A 14339-nucleotide genomic window follows, 5' to 3' on the forward strand; every position below is an offset into this window, starting at 1 on the left:
CGGGAACCACGGCACATCTGCCTCGGTGCCTTTGCACAAGCTACCCTTTATTTATGCTGTTTCCTTCCTCTTCACTTATCAAATCCCTGTGTATCCTCGAAGGCTCAGGCCAGATATTGTTCCTCAGAGAAAGCTTCCCTGAAGATTCCTCAGTCTTTCCACAGCCCCTGCTGACCCTCGGCCCAGCACTCACCATCCTGGGGTTGATCAGAACTGTCTATCTACTTGTCCGTTACCCTCCAAAGTTTGTCATCTACTTAGGGCTAGAGGCCATGCCTCATTCATTTTCCTAACCCCAGCCCCAGCATGAGGCCTGGGAGTGTGGATGCTCAGTGATCTTTGTTTATGAATACATCTTAAAAATCGACAAGAACACAGATAAATTGATATGCAAATCCTGACATCAGAAACCTGCTCCTATGGGGTCAGGGCCGTGAAATCTCAAATTCCACTTACACAGAGCCGCGGATGAAGCCTGAAACGTGGCAGAGATGGAGCAGTGCATAGGCACAGGCCCCCAGGCGGTCCAGGAACACAGCTTAACGGAGCCGAGGGCTTTCAGACTCATGGAGTTAACAAGAGTGCCTGGGCTGAGCTTTATGTCATCCTTTCTGTGATGTAATTCTATGGGGAGGGGTCTCCAGGTCTGCTCACAAAGGGGCTCCGGTTACAAACTAGGGATCACATTAATCCTGTATAACTGAAGGAAAGAGGGTAACGCTCCTGCTGTGAAAAGGTTTCCGATGAGATGGAGCAGAAAGGCAGGCAGGAGCTCAACAATTTGGAATTTTAAAGGCAGGGTATACTGGTGAATTCCATATAGACTTTCTAGATAGGATTTGGATATACAATACAAGTAGGGCTGGGGTGGGGAGTGGTCAGAGCTGATGAATCAAGATTCAATCCATCTCACACAGGGTCCCAAGCTCCTCCAAAGTATTTTCTGGCTCTCCCCCTTCCCAGAAGGGGTTTCCCTGGTCTGGGGAGGTGGGTGCTGGTGTGGACACAACAGACAGCCACGTGCAGGCCAGATTCCCATGGCCCAGATCTTCTAGGAAGCAGGCTGCACTCCCAACTTTTAAAATCACAAAGCAGATTCCCAGCCTGGAAAACTCATTGCGGGTAGGCTGGTAGGGAGAAACAAAAGACCGGGCGTGGTGGCTCACGCCTGTAATCCCAGCACCTTGGGAGGCCGAGGCGGGTAGATCACAAGGTCAAGAGATGGAGACCATCCTGGCCAACATGGTGAAACCCTGTCTCTACTAAAAATACAAAAATTAGCTGGACGTGGTGGCACGTGCCTGTAGTCCCAGCTACTCGGGAGGCAGAGGCAGGAGAAACACTTGAACCCAGGAGGTGGAGGTTGCAGTGAGCCAAGATCACGCCACTGCACTCCAGCCTGGTGACAGAGCAAGACTCTGTCTCAAAAAAAAAAAAAAAAAAAAAGCATCAGGAACTTGTCACCCTGCCCTGGACTTCCACCACACTTTATAGCCAACATCACATCACACCATCTCTCCTCAAGGCTGGCAGCCCCCCTCCAGGGCACGGATCACACGTGGTTTATCTCCATGTTCCCAGATCCCAGCACACAGCTAGCAGGGCAGTGATGGTAAGTGTTTGTTGGGTGAATGAACCCAAAAGAGGCCTGGGGGTGGGTTGGGAAACTTGGAGCATCTGCACAAGGGCTCACAGCCAAGCCACGAGGTAAGTCAGACAGCAGAACCAGCCAACACGTGGGGTCGGGGGCAGAATGCTAGCCACTGTTCATCTGCATAGGGCCTGGGGGGCCGTCAGCTATACCTACTACACCCGAAAGCCAGCAGGCTGACAATGACAGTAAACCTACCTCGAGCAAAGCATTGCACAGGGCGGGGCCTCAGGCTCATTGTCCATTAAATGGGGGTAAATGTGCTTTATGGGATTGAATTAGGGAGTGGACATGAAACCTCTGTTACTCTGTTCCCTACAGACTGCAGCCTGGATTGGTTATGAATGCAAAAGAGGCAAGCAAGGAAAAGCCGGAGGACGGGCCTGTAGTAGCTGTGCCACTGGTGAAGTCAGACTCAAGAGGCCTCTCCCCAGCTCTGAGCCCCCATAGTCCCTGGAGTGCACCCAGGATCCCACTCTTGCTCTTGATCGATCTCCATGCTGAGACTGCTGTTAGCAATTGCTTTATTTGTCAATGCCACCATTTATGAAGCATTTGCAGTGTGAATAGGTTGAACTGGGCCGTGCACTTGACCTGCACCATCTCATTTCCTCCAGGCAACCCACCAAGCAAGTGCCCCACATACCCCATTTGAGCACTGAGGTCTCTGAAGCTGAGTGGGTGATGCACACTGCCTGAAGCCAGACAGCCCCGGGGCCAGCACTCAGCACTCAGACCAGGCCACCTGCTCCCAGGGCCTACGTTATGCCCACTAAGCTTCCTATGTCTCTCCCCATCCCAGCTCCAGCTTCACACGAGGCAAGATGTATTCTTGAGAGGAGTTTAGTGCGCCTCCGTCAGCACGTTTTTGAAGTCATGCCGGGCCAAAGCTCCTAGAGATGATGCTACACGTGGTGTCTCCCCAGCCAAGCCTTCCAGACAGTGCCTTGTCGGTGAGTGTTCCTGCCCCAGCCCACTGGGACTGGGAGGCAGCCTGGGGTCCCTCCCCTCTGAAAGTCTGGAGAATTTTTCCCCAAGGTGTGCTTCCTGTGGGCACCTCCCATCTTCGAACACTACAGTGCTTCAGGGGGAGGCTAGGGGGCATCTATCCCTGCCTGGGGCTTGGCCTTATTGGGGGTAGAGGGGGCACACCAGGGCTGGACAAAGGTGCACACCCACTGCCCTGTCCTGGGGTCACCCTACAGAAGAGCAGGGCCTGGGGAGGGAGATCCTGAGTTCCCTGTCAAGCATGAGAAGAGAGTAATAGAACAAATGGGCTTCTGGAAGTCTCAGGGAGGGAGCAGGAGCCCAGAGCACCTGGGTATTCAGACAAACTGAGCTTTTGTCTATTATTTTGTTGCCATCTGGGACCGAGGGAGCAGCAACTGCACAGCCTGAATGATGGATGGCTTGGGCTGGTCAGGTGGCCACCTCTCAGCCAGGCTAGGGGTCCAGAGATTGAGGGGTGGCAGCAGGGAGAGGAGAGGAGGCAGTCCCTGGGACTGGGGACTGCAAGATAGAACTCAGAGCTGGCCCAGGTGCAGCCAATGGCCACTGGGGTTCAGTCAGATGACTCAACCTCCCTGCAACCCCCAGTCAGAGAGAACAGGCAGTGGCAACTGAAGGGAAAATGACACCAGACATCCCCAGAAGGATCTCAGCTACTGTGGCAGCTGCAGCAAGGGCTGCAAACCTCTTGGGACTCGGAGCTGCCTGCTCTTTGCAGGGCAGGAGCCCCAGCAACAAGAATAGGGCCCAGAACATTGCTCTCCGGATAAGAAGGTGATGGGCATCCAGGTCCTAGAAGCTCGAAGCCTCGGACTCAATGACTGGCAGCCAGGGGGTCTCAGCTTTAGGACCTGGGCAGAGTACATGCACGAGCCTCCAGCTGGGCTCACAGCTCCTGGATTCCCCTCCTGTGACTTTCCCCTTGCCCCTGCCCCTACCCCGCTCAGGCATAGCACCTGGCTTCTGTACCCCATCCCCTGTCCAAAAGGCTGTCCCCTTTCCGTCTAAGAAAGTGATCTTTCTAATATGAGGAGCTAATGATGCCACAGCCTGTAATGGCTTCCCAGGGATTGACAAGCAAGCCCTGTATCCCACCAGAGCATCACCTGGTTAGCAAGAGATGCCTCAAGCACCCTCACGCATGCCCTTCCACCAGCCAGGGATGCTTGTGCCCCATCTCATAGCTCTGAAATGCTTCAGGCCATCAAGGTTCAGCTCCCGTGCCACCTCTTCCATGAAGCCTCCCTGATCTCTGGAGCAGAACCACTCCTTAGTGCTAGGCACTAAGCAGCAAGGCTGGATGCTGCTACAACCTGTGCCTGGGTGGTATGTGGTCTTGAGTCAGGGTTCCCTGCTAATGTCCCTACCTCTCCTTCCAGCCTGTAGGCCTCTCAAAGGCACAGTCAGTGCCTCTGCCCACCTCTGGGTGGGGCACAGGGAATGCCCCTGAAAATAGGTACCTGCAGGACTGGACATCCTTCAATGCTCAGGGCCATGCTGCCGTTATCACAGGCCTAACAACTCTGGGTCTTGGAGACTGAGAAAAAGAGCAAGAGACCCACTAAACAAAAATCTGCTGGGCCCTTTGGGGGAAGAAGGTCTGGGAAATGCAAATGGGGTGGGATCCCTGTCTTTGATGAGGCAAATCTCTTGAGAGTTTGAACTTCAGAACTTGAAAAAAGATTCAAAATTTTAATATGTTGCTAAAAGGGTATAAAACATAATAGGTCAACACTCCATTCCACGCAAAGGAGGGAAACCTCTTCAATTAACCCACTGCTGGGGTTCATATAAATAAAAAATTTAACATACCACATTAGAGTTTGGTACTTTCACCAACTGTCAAGTGCATTGGATGAATGATCAGATGAACAAATGAATGAGTGATCTTCCCACATATCTCTGAGGCCAAAATCATTATCATCCCCATCATACAGATGCAGAATCTGAGACAGAGAAGGCCAATTAACTTGAACAAATACAAACAGCTATTGCTAAATCGCTCTGATTCCAAGAGCATATCATCATCAGCCATATCACATGGTCTTCATGTGTGCAATACCAAGGACAGAGATCCTTCCGAGCACCATGCTAGGGGCTGGGTCCACACAGAAAGACAGAGCACCAGCGCCAGGGCCAGCATTTTTCCTTTCCTGGTGCCTGATTTGGAGCCTTTCTCACTTTTGAAACAGCCAGTCACAACCTTTTCCAGCCTATCTCTGGGCTATCTCTTTTATTTTTATTTATTTTTCAAGATGGAGTCTCGCTCTGTCGCCCAGGCTAGAATGTAGTGGTATGATCTTGGCTCACCGCAACCTCCGCCTCCTGAGTTCAAGCGATGTTCCTGCCTCAGCCTCCCGAGTAGCTGGGATTGCAGGCACACACCACCATGCCCAGCTAATTTTTGTATTTTTAGTAGAGATGGGGCTTTGCCACATTGCCCAGGCTGGTCTCAAACTCCTGACCTCAGGTGATCTGCCCACCTTGGCTTCCAAAACACCGGGATTACAGGTGTGAGCCACCACGCCCGGCCTGGGCTATCTCTTTTATAGAATCTTATTTTGTTCACTTCTTCATGTGTTTCTTCCACCTGGTGCTGAAAGCTTAAGGGTCGTCTCAAGCCCGTCTCAGAATCTGGAAGGTAAACGGGTGTTGAAACCCCACGGAGTGAGTTGGATACAGGTGGACAAGTGTGTGGAGTGCCCAACCAAAGTCAGACCTGCCCAACGTGATGCTGCCACTGGGCACTCGGGCTATGGGAGAGAGCCCAAGACACCCTGCTGCACATCCCTGCCCTCAGAATACTCTCGACCCCCTCATGTCAAGGGGGCCACCCTCTGGGAGGGAGCTGACATCTCCGGGGGCTTCCAGCAGCAGAGAAAGGAAAGCAAAGTGGAGGGGAGGAGCCTTAACAGCTACCAGGAGGTGCACTGTATTTTACAGCTGATGAAATGAATCCAGCCCATTCTTCCATCCACTTCTCACATCCACACCAGGAGGCAGGGCATATGCAGAGTTCCTCCCTGACCATATTCTCCAAGTGGCACACTTCCGATAATTTTTCAGGCCGTATGTCAACACGATTGTCAAAGCCATGATGAGGAGAGATTAAAGGAAGAATGTGAAGGCCAGCCCAGGAGGCCTAGGGAGAAGGTGGTGAGCAGGAAGCCACATTCATTCCCTCATTCCCCAGATGAGCAGCCCTGGATGTTAGGGCCCAGCTCTGGCCCTGCTAGTGTATATGATTATCACCTGCATTTTAAGGCCTAAGGCCCTGAAGGTCTAAACACTGAGCTGCCCCAAACTCCTTGGCCTTGACCTCATTGTACCTCCAGAAAAAGAGTCGGGGAGCTGGTCTCACCAAGGCTGATGGGGGTCTGAGCTGGATGGGAGTACAACCTTGGAGCTTCTGTGATGAGAAACCATTTCCCAAGAGGCCCTGCTCGGAGGGGTTCCATCAGGGCCTGGAGGCTCTGGGTTCAGAGGCTCTGAGCCGCCTGCTCAGGCCAATGCCATAAGGAACCAGCTCTGTGGCTCACTCCCCAGTGCTCTGGCTGAACTGATCAGATTGGAGGCTCAAGCTTCAGCAGCAGACCCACTGGTGGCACTGAATATCCACTTCTTTTTTTTTTTTTTTTTTTTTTTTTTTGAGACAGTCTGGCTGTGTCGCCCAGGCTGGAGTGCAGTGGTGCGATCTCGGCTCACTGCAAGCTCCGCCTCCCGGGGTCACGCCATTCTCCTGCCTCAGCCTCTCCGAGTAGCTGGGACTACAGGCGCCTGCCACCACGCCCGGCTAATTTTTTTTTTGCATTTTTAGTAGAGACGGGGTTTCAGCGTGGTCTCGATCTCCTGACCTCGTGATCCACCCGCCTCGGCCTCCCAAAGTGCTGGGATTAAGCGTGAGCCACCGCGCCCTGAATATCCACTTCTGCTCGGTTAGGAAGACAGGAGGAAGAGACGGGAGTCTGGCCTTCTGCCTTATCCCAGCTTCTCTTCACTTCCAACCAGACATGCCACAGGCCACAGGGCAGTACCCCACAGGGCACAATGCCCACTGAAGAGAGGGATCCCCTCACCCCAGAAGAAGGCATTTTTACAGAGGAGCTGTGGAAACGGCCCTGCTGGGGCTTGGAGGAGGCAGCCACAGGCGAGGGCCTTCTGGCGGGGAAGATGAGGCACTCAGGCTCAGCCACCAGCCCAACCACCGCCAAGCCGCCTTCAGCTCCCGTGCCTGGGAGGGCTCTTCCTCTTCCTCCTGGAAACCCCGAGGCTGGCAGCCGGTTGAGGCCCCTTCCCGGAGGGTCTCCTGAGGGCCAGTCTAAGTGTGTGGGGGTTGGGGGCATGCTTGAGACAAACCTCATTCTCCCATAGCCCAAGGGAACATCCCCTAGCTCTCTCCCCAGCACCTGCAGCCACCAGGAGTGGGTGATTGCAAACAGCGCAGGGCCAGCCAGCTTTATGCCTCCTCTAACTTTCACTCCCCACCACCCTCACGTTCTGTGCCTGACAACCCAGGCAAATCACAGGAAAAAAGAAAGGCCCCCACTCCTTATCCCAAAGCGGGATAAACCAAGTGCCTCCATAAACCTAAGCATGCTGTTCCAGCAACAAGACGGATGCGGGTATCTCATGTTAGAAAAGTACAGCAGAGTCCTGCATCTGTCCATCTTGGGAGCTGCAGGGGCAGGGCCAGTGTGGGGAGCAGCTGGATCCCAGTGCAGGGCTACGGGGCTAGAACTCCTATATCAGCCTTCCCACCGCTCAGCGGAAGGAAGAGCGGTCCCCTTCCCCACCCGCATTCCCGATCAGCAGAGCAGACATCATCCCAGGCGCACAAATGCTCAGGAAAACAACTAGCGAGGTTACCCGGAGGCAGGGACCCAGCCAGGTACGCTCTTGAGTAGCCAAGAAAAACGCAATTTAGCAACTTCCAGTCGTGAGTCTCCGTCCACACCTACGAAGACGCAAAGCTCTATACTGGGTAATCTTCCGGACAAAATACATACGTTTTGCTTTTGCCTCTGCCTCTGTTCAAGTTCACCAAGAGACGGAGCAAACCCTCCGCTGACCGGAAGCCTCTCTTGGTAGAGGAAAGAGAGGGAGCTGCTTCTGGGTAAACGTCGCCGCCTAGGAGGGAAGCTGTGCGCACCCCACACCCTGCCCTCGACCCCTCCCCGGGACCAGCCGCAGCGCCCTCTCGGGAAACGGACGGGCTCTCGGGACTCCGGAGGGGGGACGCGGCTTGTACGGCGCCTCGCGCACCCCCGCCCCATCCCGGCCGCGCCGAGCGCCCCCCCAATCCCCCGCACACACCCACTCACTCTCCCCTGCCCCGGCCGAGCCGCCCCGGGCCCCCGGGAAGGCGCCCCCGGTAAGCCCGCCCTGCAGCCGGAGCAGGTGCAGCCCCGCCGCGCTCCCAGCCGCGTCTGCACAAACTTGTTTGCCCGCGGCAGGGGGAACACCCTGCTCGCAGCCCGTGCGGGGGTCCGGCTGGAGCGCCGGGAGACAGGACTCACCCCGCGATCGCAGCCGGCTGGTGCGCCCGCACCCGCGCCCACGGCCCGCCTCCTCCGGGCGCCGAGCCCGCAGCCCCCGCAGTGCCCGGAGCCCAGGAGCCCCGGCGCCCGCACGCCCCCGGCCGCCCGCGGCAAGCCGGACCCACGCGCCCGGGTACGGGGCGCCGCCGCCTGGCTCCCCGGGGCTGCTGGCGTCCGGGCTGAACGGCGGGGCGGGCGGGCGGTCGCGGAGCCGGGGCGGGCAGCGGGCGAGCGGCGGGCGGGCGGGCTGGCGAGCGGGCGCCGGGCTCTGCACATGCTCATTCGCGCGGCCCGGGGACAGCGGCTGGCCGCCGCCGGGTCCTAGAGGCGCCGGTGCGCACCTCCCGCCGCCCGGGGGAGGGGTCGCGGCTCCGCCGGAGGGGGCCCACGCCCTGCCTCGGCCCGCAAGACACGCGCGGGGCGGGCCACACGCGCCACTGCCGAGCAGAGACGCCGCCACCCACTCTGATACACACACACACACACACACACACACACACACACCAGTCACCCAGAGCCACAGCCTTTCATCGGGGCCCCACGGGCTCTAACACACGCACCATGACGCTCACACCCAGACACAGACCCACAAACACACGGGGCACTGCCGCGCAGAGGAGAGCACGCCGCCACTCTCACTCCGACGCAGACTCACAGCGACAGCCGCACACTGCCTGACACACACATCCCGAACCACTGCTTCCCAGAGACACCGACACCCACACTCACACACACACTCTCTGGGCTCTGCCCCACTCACCCAGAAGCAGACTGGGCCACTGTGACAGGCGCGCACACGTACGCACACAGCCACACAGTTTAGAGTGCACTCTAATACACACACACACACACACACATACACCCGATCACCGTCCCATGCAGAGCTAGAGACAGACGGTCACAGCTTCACACACATTCACACTCAGAAACAAGCACCTGCTGGAACACACACACTCTCACTCAATCTGAGACAGACCTACACAGAATCGCAGCCCTACAAATACCCTGACACCAGCTCCTGTGTCTACACACTCGGGGGTCGGCCACCGGCTTATCATACTGCTCCACACTGCACACAGTGACAAACCCACGCCTTTACATAGTCGCCCACAGAAGCAGTGTCACACACTGGTGTCTACAAACAGACACACTCACAGATAGAGGGGCATACTGGGCATTGACCCACAGGCTCTCTCTCTCTCTCTCACACACACACACACACACACACACACACACACACGCACCGAGGTGGAAAGACGCTGAACAGTCACACAAGTCTATACACAATCCCGCTCTTTAAATAAAGGCTGGATCTAAACCTAAAGATTTTTCCCAGTGAGGAGCCCCACCCTGTTCCCCCAAAGCCCCCATGTCACAGCATCTACCCTGCTCTGCCAGGTGCACCGGTGGACCCTGTCCTCACCCGGGGCTGGCTGCTAAGATGCTTCCAGGAGCTGAGGACAGCAGAGGCAGCAGGAGCAGGTGGTGCCTCTTACTCGGTCTTCCTAAAAGGGAGTTTCATGCCTCTGACTCCCGCTAGGGGCAGAGCTGCTTGGCCTGGCTCCGAGGAGCTGGCTTGCAACAGGTGCAGGTGGCAGGGAAAGCGTTTGCCTGGGGACCAGTCACAGTCCCTCCTTACGCGGGTCAGTCAGGTGGCGCCCAGAGCGGGAAGAGACTCGCTACAGTTTGCATAGCCACGTCTGGCCAAGTGCGGAATTAGAACAGTCTGCACCATCCGCATGAAGGCAGAATGCTCTGAAGGTCTTGGGGCACCTGGGTTTAATATCCTTAAACCCAGGAAGAGGATACAGTAAGTGAGAGACGAATTCTGTGCTGCCTCAGAGTCCCAGCCTTGCAGAAAAGCCCCCTTCACATATATATCCTTTACAGAATGTGAATGTGTGTGTTGTTATGATTTATAACAGCAACCTACTGTGCAGTCTTGCAACGCTGTTTGGTTTGCAAAGCCCTCTCCATGACGAGCTACATAATTTGAAGGGCCTAAAATAAAAATGGAGCCCCCTTTTAAAACATTATCAAGAATTTCAAGAGATAAAAGGAGGATATTAAACGAGTACGGGTCCCTTCTGAGCACAGAATTCAGAGCCTTTCACAGTTCTCATACCCATGAAGCCAGCCCTGGCCCTCTCGTACCCATTGTCCCACTTAAAACTGATAAGTCTATAGATGCCTTCATGTGCCCATTTGACAGATGAGGCCTTTAGGTGGGTGATCACAAAAGGCTCACAGCCAGTTGAGCCCAGGGGAATTCAAGCCCAGCTCCTCTGGGAAGCCAGACATTTCCCGGCAGCTGCTATTCAGAAGTGTCCGTCTGCAGCAGCAGACACTTGGTACAGAATAATCAAGCGGAAGAGTTGATGTGGCTGCCACCAGGGAAGAAGAGAAAGGAAAAGGCTGCTGGGTATCCATGCCATCTGTGCTCGATGTCACGCTGCACCTGCCCTGCAAAGCCCCCTGCTCAGGGGAGCACCATACAGCCCTGTGTGGGTAGATGCTAGAGTCAACTACTGACTCTAGGGAGGGAGGTTGAGGAAGGAGGTGCCTGAAAGAACCCAGGAAGTAGTTGAGAAGGGCTTGGGAGTCAACATGGCCAGGAGTATTTCAGTGTCAGGACAAAGCCCTTCTTTCTAGTGATGGTGACCAGTAAGAAGTGATAGGGAGGATGGATAACAGAGTCACTCCTTATCACAGTCCAACTCCTTGCCCCTCAGCTCTTCTCTCCACATGGTTGGGACTGTTTCATAGTCACTTGTATACCATCCCTGTCCCAAAAGCAATTGGTCCCACAAAGCTGCCATCATATGTCCATTTACTGCTAAGAAATGTATCCCCCCCACCCCCCAGGAGTCTGGGACTAAGAATCAGACAGGTCTGATCTCACATCAATCCCATCTCTCTGTGTTTGGCTCTTGAGTCATCCGCTCCTCTCTTTGCAGACCTCAACTATTGGATCCCAGGTATTTATATCACCTCCTAACTTCATGTCATCTGATGGCTTATTCTTCCTTCCTTCCAGCTACCCATCTTTTCATTTATTTACTAAGCAAGGCACCCATTGTGTGTTAGATTTTGTGTCGAACACTGGAGAGTCTTTGATAAAAAGAACCAGTCCCCTGCAGGAGTTTCCGGTGTGAAGAACTGGACAAGAAAACAGAGCAAAGTGAAAACCTACCGCAAAGAGACAGCTCTGCTGTATCAGTCAGGATGCCTGCAGCCTCAAGTAACAAAGAGCAAAGTAAAAGTGGTGTCAACCCCAGGGTTTATGATCTCAGACACAAGACACCTGGAGGTAGGCAGTTCCAAGGTTGGGTGATTCAGTAGCTCAATGATGTCAGGATCTGTGGTGGCCTCTCTGTGCTCCCTGGACCGCCCCCTCCTGACTGCAAAATGACAACTGAAGCGCTGTTTGTGACTTCCCCAAATGACAATTCCCTAAGGCAAGAAAGAAAGGGACATTTCTTCCCACGAGTTTCTTTTTTCACTGGGTAAGGAAACTTTTGCCAGATCCTCCTTCTGGCAAGGCCCATTGGCCAGAAATGAACCCTATGAGTACCCCTCAACCAATACCTGGCCAAGGAGGAATGGGTTTGGCTAATTATAATTCATCCTCTGGGGATAGGCCAGTCTTCTCAGAGCACATCCCCACTTGATCAAAATTGTTTCTATGCTAGCAGATGGCTGCTGGGATGACAACTAGCTGTGATTGATAGATAGATAGATAGATAGATAGATAGATAGATAGATAGATAGATAGATAGATAGATAGATAGTAGATAGACAGACAGACAGAGAGATAGAGTGAGCATTGGAACCTAAATGACTTGCAACCTCAGTGTGGACGAATTCAAGGAAGACTTCATGGAGGAGGTGACATGTAAGCTGGCTTTTAGAAGAGAAGTGGGCATCATCTGGGTCATCAGGTGCAGGGGCCATTCCAGACAAGGGTGGGGAGCATCCTTTGCAAAGGCAGGGAAGTGTGAAACACACAGGCTGTCACAGAAACTGCCAGTGACTTTGCACTAGCTGGTGCAAGGTCAGAGGTGGTTGGAGAGGAGGCTGAACTGTGACTGGCCACTGAACCCCGACTAGCCACTGAACCCCCATTCAGATCACTGGCACCAGTGGACAAGGCAAGGCTGTGGACCACGCTTGAACCACTCCTCTGGTGACCTCCCTTCACGGTGGTCATCTAGTCATCATCAGCCGTGGAAATGGTTATTCAACCAGTTATGAGTCATCATCCATCCCACACTTCTATGTCATGTTGACAAAGGCAGCCTGACTAGTCATAGGCATGGGGGTGATAAGCCCAGGGGGGGGTAAGGGCCAGGCATGGGGCTCATATCTCTCTCGCCTTGACCAAGTCACAGTCTCTCTGGGCCTCAACACTGTCATCTGCAAATCAGAGAAAGTGCCTCCTTCGTGGGAGTGCTTGTAAGGACCAAATAAAATGTCTGTTGAGTGTGAAGCAAAACAACATTTGCCATGGAATATGCACAGAACACATTTTAGTAACAATTACAAGAAGGGGTTTTCCCCAAAGCTTTGCTAAAATCCAGAAATGCCACATGTGCAATGTTCCCCTGAGCCACCAAGCTTGTGATACCTTCTCTTCCTCCAAATGTCACCTCCCCAGAGCCTGCCCTGTCATTCTGGCTAAAGCATCCACCTCACTGTCCAGTTCCCAGTCTTCATGAAACTCATTGCCCTATCATCTCTTGTGTATTTGTTGGTTTATGGTCTGTCTTCTCCTTCCCAACCCTCACAGCCCCCACTGCTAGAATTTAAGCTCTAATATGGCCCGGGAACTTACTATCACATTCAGAACTGTATCCTTGGTGCCAAGTTTAGTTCTTGGCACATAGGCATACTTACTAAATATTTATTAAATAAATAATTGTGTTTTTAAAAACATGATGTGCCTAGCATGACATATTTTTAATAAACCCAAGAAGGCTTCCCACGGTCATCATGTTTCTTCCCAAGAATTCAAGAGGCTGCTTCCCCTTGCTCTGGTCACAGACTGACCCCTGTATCACAGACTGATCCCTGTATCCAGTCCATTGGATGCTACTGGCCACCAGGGAGACCCGGAGGATGAGTGTGGATGGCTCGCTGCACCGTGTGCCCCTGCCAGGGACTGTGGTGGGATGAGGAAGCAGATGCTCCATCGATACCCAGAGGCACCTGCATCTCAGTAATCTCCTCCTTTACCCATGCAGCTCTTGGCTGCTGCTCCACCAGGATGTTGGCCTGCAAGGGGACACGGGCTTGACTGTCCCACCTGAGAAGGTTGCCTTTTGCTCCTCTGGACACCACATCATCTGAAAAAGCATCATTTAGAGATGGAGAGAAACTTTGGCAACATCTCCAAAGGGGAGATGTAGTTTCTTCTTTGTTTGCTTTGCTTTTTTCCCCAAAGTGCTGTGAAGTATTCGATGCCTGCTCCGTGCAGGCAGACCTGAGGCTGGGTTTAGCACTTTGCTGGGCTGTGTATTCACTTGCTTTCTCCTGTGAGTGCTGCAGCGACTTAAATATGCCTCTGTAAAGATGCCAGTGACACAGATGGTAATTGTACCCCCTGCTGAGCTGTGCCTGCAGACACCAGGGTGTCAGGGGTGGGAGGGCAGTAGGGAGAAGTGGAATAGGGAATCTGTACCTGACTGGGGAAGGAGGAGCCTCCCGGAGCACTGGTCTGGTCTAGAAGCAACTAGACTTCCTAGGCATGGGCCATTGGTACCCAGAAAGCTTCGGTAATTCGGAGGTGGCAAAGCAAGCACAGTGAGGAAGCCTGAGTTCCTTTTCTGGCTAGAGGTGAATAGGCTGTGTGGTCTCATGCAAACCTTACCTCTCTGAGTCCTGTTTTGCCCTTCTGTAAAACGGGCAGGTTTTCTAGTTGCTATTGAAGAGCCTTTCTTTAAGGAAGGCAGGGGAATAAGATGAGCGTGATTTGGGGCCAGTTGTGCTTTTTTAGTTTGGGCAAATGACATCATTTTCCCAGATGTAGTTTTTTAATCTGCAAAATGTGGTATTTTATTTCTAGTGAAGAGTTTCTGGCATAGGGTTTATATTCAAGAAATGATAGCTATGATGATTCTTCCAGCTCTAACCAGTTCTGGTGT

The 14339-nt window shown here is 53.7% G+C and overlaps 1 protein-coding gene and 1 long non-coding RNA gene across 10 annotated transcripts in view; one reads left to right on the forward strand and one right to left on the reverse strand.

Moving 5' to 3' along the window:
• The window catches only part of WSCD1 (WSC domain containing 1), a 65694-nt gene extending 55986 nt beyond the window's left edge, over nt 1-9708 (reverse strand). For 2 of the 9 annotated variants that reach the window (XM_055256994.2, XM_055256988.2), the window contains exon 1: nt 8176-8469. The gene's annotated coding sequence lies outside the window, so the exon portion shown is untranslated. Of the gene's footprint in view, nt 1-456; nt 565-7665; nt 7879-8175; nt 8470-9619 lie in introns of those variants that run through there. The other 7 variants (XM_063629591.1, XM_055256983.2, XM_055256993.2 and 4 more) reach the window with 7 other exon arrangements.
• Nucleotides 739-2218, forward strand: LOC134735277 (uncharacterized). The gene is made up of 2 exons (XR_010118299.1): nt 739-1612; nt 1973-2218. It is a non-coding gene; the product is annotated as an uncharacterized lncRNA (long non-coding RNA).
• Nucleotides 9709-14339: the final 4631 nt, after the last annotated feature.

The sequence above is a fragment of the Symphalangus syndactylus genome, chromosome 20 (assembly GCF_028878055.3).
Source record: "Symphalangus syndactylus isolate Jambi chromosome 20, NHGRI_mSymSyn1-v2.1_pri, whole genome shotgun sequence".
NCBI classification, from domain to species: domain Eukaryota; kingdom Metazoa; phylum Chordata; class Mammalia; order Primates; family Hylobatidae; genus Symphalangus; species Symphalangus syndactylus.